This window comes from Apium graveolens, chromosome 11, assembly GCF_009905375.1.
Source record: "Apium graveolens cultivar Ventura chromosome 11, ASM990537v1, whole genome shotgun sequence".
In the NCBI taxonomy this organism is placed as follows: Eukaryota; Viridiplantae; Streptophyta; class Magnoliopsida; order Apiales; family Apiaceae; genus Apium; species Apium graveolens.
The window spans coordinates 18,830,673-18,837,507 of NC_133657.1; the positions used below are offsets into that span (position 1 = coordinate 18,830,673).

Sequence of the window (6,835 nt, forward strand, 5' to 3'; positions counted from 1 at the left end):
AATCCTTCTTCTTCTTGAATTTCCAACACCTATTTACACTTTGATGATCTCCTTTCAACACTTAAGTAAAATCGATCTCCTTATTTTATAAGCAAATCGTGCTGATAACATGTTATACAATATATAATATAAAAGTAGAGAGAATAAGAAAGAACTTAAGATTTCATGTTTATTGATATCACAAGATAATGAAAATGAAAGCCTTTTATAGGCTTCTAAAATATAGGTTACTTGAGAAGTGAAAAGCCAAGAGTTTGTGTCAATTAATGGGGTAAAGGTAAAAGGCCAAAGGACATCTAGAAAGTTAAGAGTCATACAATAATATCATAACATTGATAACTATTAGTAATAAAATAATTATATAAATAAATAATTAAGTTAACGAAACAAGTAATTACAAAAATTATTTATTAGCTCGAACACTGCGTGAGCCAGACGGGTGTAAATCTAAATTAAGAGACAGACTTATACTAAAATGTACACAATGTTTGCTTAAAAGCTAAAACACCAATTTTAAAAAGAAAAAAGTAAAATATTCTTAGTTATTTTAAAAATGCTCTTAATTATAACTGAAAAATATGGATACTACAATCTTTAATGATACCGGCTTTGGATTTATGGAAAATAAAGAAGTACATAGATCATTCTATCATCTTTTTTTTAAAAAAAGATTAGGAAATGATTTTCATTTCATAAATTACTTAATGTATAAATTAAATACTATATAACAAAATAATTTCAGAAAGCAGAAAATGCATTACATACTTGCATCTTAATCATTCTTAATATTTTATTTTTATACTAAAAATACATGTTCATTGCGAAGTCAAAGACTCAACTAAGCCCAAGAGCTAAAACTCATGCACGGCTCCTCATATTCAAAATCACAATATCTACTTAAACTAGCACCACAAAGTACATGGCCAAGGTGAACATAGTCCAGTACGATTTGTTTTTTTTGTTCATGCTCCAATTTTATAAAAAAATAACATGCCAACTTACATTTTCTTATAATATGATGTCTACCAAAATTATAATGTAATAACCTTATTAACAATAATTATGTTATAGCTATTTTAATGTTATCAATGAAAATAAATCATGAGTACAATTAACTATTTTAATGTTATAGCTGTCTAAAAAACATGACATATATGTGACTGAATCACTGGATCCCAACTTGGGCTATCAAGCAGTAGTGCAAGAAAATCACAAAAATTGAAACGACACTGAGAAACTAAAACGACATCCTGTCGTGTTGTTCTTTTTTAACTCCCCCACCTGACAAGCAAAACCCTTAAAAAGAGATAAAGCAAAACCCTCATCTTCACTAAAAGATTAGTCGCTGTTAAAAAGAGGGTTACACGCTACATGTAGAGTTTTAGGGTTTTTAATCTAAACACTATACGACGTAAAATTTTGAAGTAATTTTTTTGATACATTATTTTTAGAAGTTATTTCTAATTATTAAAAAAATTTAGAAGAGAGAGAGAGATACCTAAATAAACTATTCATAGTTTTGAGAAGAATGATGAGTGGCAGAAGGGTGTTATTCGAGATCGGTACCCACGTGAAGATAAATTCATATGTGAGGATTAGGGTTTTTTAGGGGAACCAATAGATAGACTAATCAAATCTATTTAAATTGGATATATTAGTAAAATAACAAGGTCACAAGGGAATCATTGATTTGCTTTGATAGCGCAGGGCGATTCACAACTGAAGAGAGGAGTGAAGAGCGAGTACCGAATGTATCCTACGAGGGGTTGAGCGAATCCTGGTGTAAATTGTAATTAAAATAAAAGGTTGTGGCTAGATATTGAGTGTGACAACTAAGCGTGAGTTTTTGGCCCGAAGATATTAAGAAGTGAAGAAGATGGTTCTTACGGCATAGGTAAGTCCCATGTGAATAAAATCATGGGTTTTTACGTATTTTTATGTATCATTGTATATCAAATTGTACATCAAATTGTACCTAGAATTCACATATCTGTACACACAAGCCGATGGTCTTTTGCAGAAACAGTCTCTTCTTTTTTTGGAATGAGGGTAAGGCTGCGTACGGTATACCCTCCCCAAACACTGTCTTAGACAGTATTTAGTGGATACGGCTGACTGAACCTTTTTAACAATCATGCATAAGGCACTTATTAAGTATCCTATAAAAATATTAATACTAGTATCATACATGTACAAACACAAATCAAGAAATCACGTATATATGAAAATATCATGTTTAAGGAAATATTCACGGTCATACATGTAGTTCATAAATATATAATATGGAACACAACAAAATTAGTATTTTAGTATACCCGTATCTACTCCCAAATTTATCATAATTTAAAAAATTCTTATATTGACACCACCATTAATAATTAAAACGGGCATGATATAAATATTCTTAAATATTCAAAAGATAAATTAAAATATTAAATAATTACCAAAACCAACATTATAATAATTTTAACAAAATAACATACACTAAAAATAAATAATAGTGCATATTAATAAAATTTGTTGATGATACCTAATTAAATTAAACATTCCTATTTAAACAATATCAAAATTTTAAAATTTAAAAACAATTATAAGATCCCCAAAATTAACCTAGCTACCGGTCCGACTGTATTAAAGTACCGTTAATAATTTGGCGAGGTCTCTACAATCTTTTCAAAAAACCAACTTTACGAATCTTGACATGTTATATACAATATTCTAATTATCAATTTACTTTTATAGAAATGAAATTTTGAATATAACTTATTTATAATCGATATAAATGTGGAAAATTACTCGGGGACAATATTTATACGACAAAATTTTTTATTATTGTTTTCACGTCAACACATATAAAGCTTTTATAAATCTAATTACGCCTTCTATTTTCGTGACAAACCTAATTACTCCTTAGTAAATGTATATAACTCATAAATAATTAGGTAATCCAAATACATAATTCTTAGAATCACTAGTTAGAATCTAATTAATCAACACAATCCAAAGCCGAAAGTCTCTTTTTTCTTCGCTTGCAAACCCAAATTAACTTCCAATATTCTTAGCTAATATTCAACAATAACAGTTTCTTTGCATATTAAAACATTGATCATTTTTCTTGTCAGTTACTCATTCACAATATTAACCTAAATCTTGTGAAATGTTAAACAAGCGGATTTATAACTATGAAAAACTTAAGGGTATCATTTTATCTAAATTAAATTATTTTTTTGTTAACTATACCATAAACGATTCAAAACACTCTCAATAAAGAATAAACATATAATTGATTTTTTTAAAAGTAATAAGGCACATAAACCGCTTGGCTCTTGCACATGAGCATCAACTCCTCCAATTTAGATTTTTCATTAGCTTGTTGCAGCTGGAGTTGTTTTCTTGGTACATATTGCGGTTGCTGAAAACTAGGGGGATTGTATTACTTTGCAGCATACTGCTGATAAGGCTGTTGTACCGCATTCTGAGTATTGCTCCAGCTGAAGTTAGGATGATTGCAGTTGTTGGGATGATAGGTGGCTGGAACTGGTTGTCGCGACTTCTGAAAGTTGCTCACGAACTGAGCTGATTCACTAGAAATAGCACACTGCTCCATCTCATGCGCACCAGCACAAAGCTCACAAACACTAGTGATTTGATTCACTCTATAATTAGCCAAAGAATCCACCTTCTTCGTTAAAACCTTAAGCTGAGCAGCTATAGCAGTAGCTGCATCCACCTCCAGAATTCCTGCTACCTTGCCCTGAGGTAGTCTCTGAGTTGGGTTCTGGTATTCATTAGCAGCCATCAGTTCAATCAACTCATAAGTTTCATCCTAGCTCTTAGCCCATAAGGCTCCACCTGATGTTGCATCAAACATGGGTCTAGAAGTTTCACCCAACCCGTTTTAGAAACATTTAATGATCATCCAGTCAGGCATCCTATGATTAGGACATTTTTGAAACATCTCCTTATATCGCTCCCAAGCTTCACACAAAGACTCTCCAGACTGTTGAGCAAATTGAGCAAGAACATTCCTGATTGCAGATGTCTTCTCCATCGGAAATAACTTTGTAAGAAACTTTTGAGAAAGATCTTCCCATTTGGTGATAGAAACTGGTGGTAGAGAATGCAACCAGCATTTAGCTTTATCCCTCAGAGAGAATGGGAAAAGCCTCAACATAATAGCATCTTAAGACACATTATTGAATTTGAAAGTGTCGCAGATCTCGATGAAATCCCTAATATGCATATTGGGGTCTTCTGTCGGAGAACCCCCAAACTGAATTAAGTTCTGCACCATTATGTGTTCTAACATGTTATTTTATGTTAATTAAGCATGGTGGATGGTTATGGCTTATGACCTTAGGTTAATGGTTTTGGTTTTTTAAATACGGCTTGCAAGTCGTTTAATCTTGTAATTATTAAATCTCGAATGTAACTCGAGTTCTTCTTGTAAGTTCATTAGATTAGTTTTCATATTTCATTCTTGTAATGTACATGAAGACATGAAGATTTGAAGATCAAGGGTAATCCCACACGAAGGCCATCCAAGGAAGCAATACAAGAAAGAAGACATGTAATAGTTAGCCTGTATTTATTTTCCACCTTAGATTGACCTAGATCTTTGTCATTAGCTTGATAAAGATCACATAGGATGAATCCATAACCAACCACGTTTATTTATTGCACTTTACATATATATGCGAATATGATGAATGTATGTGTAGAGTAGTTTATAAAGATGCATGCTTAATTAGATTAAGGATGTATGTATTAGATACGACACCCATGCCATGCTTGCTAAACAAAACAAAATCTGTAACGATTCAAGATTTTAAAATGAACAAACGATTATGAGATTCTCGTGTTTATGAAACACGGAATAAAATACAAATTTTCTTTGTTTCTGACATGGGGCGATTTTGTTAAAAGAGAGTTCATTGAACTTGTAAGATTGTGGGTTTTAAGCGAGACTGTTGTGACTCCCTCACTACCTGAAAATCAAACCATTGACGAATATTGATTTGAAGTATTTTATTCAAGAAAAAATTGGGAATCTCTTTATAATGGGATAATGATCGTTTTAAAATTAACAAAACCCTAAAGTTAATATTAAGTTGATCAGATGCCTTCCGATGAGTCCAATGCGTTAACCCCTAGATCGACCAGGAGTGGGTTCGCCAAAGCGAAGTACTCCCATCTATCGTGGGAGATGTGTTAAGGTATATTGATACTTTTTGACTATTGGGTTTGACTTAACTAAGTTACCACAATAGGATTGTGAACTTAGAGGCATAGAGTTTGGAGAGATTTATTAGATAAATGTAAACAAATGTTATTCCACCAAGCTATCCAAGACTTATATAATTGATATAATTGACAAATGTTGTCCACCTAAATAATCATGTTTTAGGAGAAAAGCCGAAGCTGACGAAACGCATGGTGAAATATGGATCTTGGCTCACTAGAAAGGATATAGAAGATATTCTTTCCGAATTAATAGTTAGGGCTATTGATTTGATAAAAATAGTGGGAGATATATATTGTGTGTATATATATATAAATAATTACTTGAACATAATTTGATGATCATCTATAGACTAAGTCATTTTATGCACTTTAATATTGTAGATATCAAATGACAAATAACACAAATAACTTCTCTATGTAATAGTCCCAGAGAAGGACAACCTGACATGAAATAATTTTCTCAATTGATACGGGAACTTGAGGATTGTCCTCAGGTTGAAGGATGTCACTTAAACCCCTCCCTTTATTTCTTCTAGCTGAGAATGAAACATGTGCTGAACAAAATGCTTACCATAAGCAAATTGAGTATGCAACTTATGTTTCATGTCTCATGCTTGTAATTATGAGTGCTGAGCTTTAGATGCAACAAGAGCATAATAATGTTTATGATATGATTGAGCACCTTCAAAGGATGTTTGAAGGATAGGCTCGTTAGAAAGATTTGACAATAATAAGACACCATACTTTGCATTAATGGGAGAATGATATCCGGTTGGACCACATGTTCTAAAGATGACTGGTATATGTACCTTGATATTTTGGGTTTCAAGAATAGTCTAGAGACTCATCTTGATTTGATCAAACAATCTTTGAACAACTTCTATTCTTAGTTTGTTAAGAACAAAAAGAATGAGATAGACAGAACACTCACTGAGTTGTTAAGCATGTTTAGAACTGCTGAAAATAATACGGTAAAGGCATGAATTACGTCCATATTGATGATGTACACATGGAATGCAAATGGGAGAGGAAAGTGGACTGGCAAGGTGAAGATTTGATCTTATTCGGTGTCAAACCAAAGTCCAATCCCAAAGGGCTTTTGAAGCCTAATAGTGGTGTTGCTAAAGGAGATGATTTTCATTTCTGTGGAAATAACTGGATGATTGGAAGTTAAATTATTGAGCTTGTTTGGAAGATCTAAAGAAGAAGACTAGCAATGGTCAAGCTTCATGTATCGGGTTAGAATTGGAGCAAAAGTTGTTGCTCTAGTTGAAGGAACTCGATACCTAATTTTGCCCATATAGGTGAGATTTGAGAACTTGATAAATTGTTATTACGTTCCTGCCTTTAGGGGATATATTAAATCAATTTCTTGTCAGGACAAGAAAGGTTTTCATTTAAATTAAATAAACAATAGTTCTTTATTCTATTTTAATGATAAGGCCTTTAATGTTGCACAATTAGTTAACAATTTATATATTCTTAGATGACTCAAATAAAACATTACCTCTACCATTGTCGTTAAGCCATATTAATGAGAAACGCATTTCTGAGTTACATATATATGGATACTTGGATAAGTTTGATTTTG

At 32.1% G+C, this 6,835-nt stretch overlaps 1 non-coding gene across 1 annotated transcript; it reads left to right on the forward strand.

The window, feature by feature from the left end:
- Window positions 1–3,929: 3,929 nt before the first annotated feature.
- LOC141699441 (small nucleolar RNA R71) lies at window positions 3,930–4,034 on the forward strand. Its single transcript, XR_012565904.1, has one exon. It is a non-coding gene; the product is annotated as a small nucleolar RNA R71 (small nucleolar RNA).
- Window positions 4,035–6,835: the final 2,801 nt, after the last annotated feature.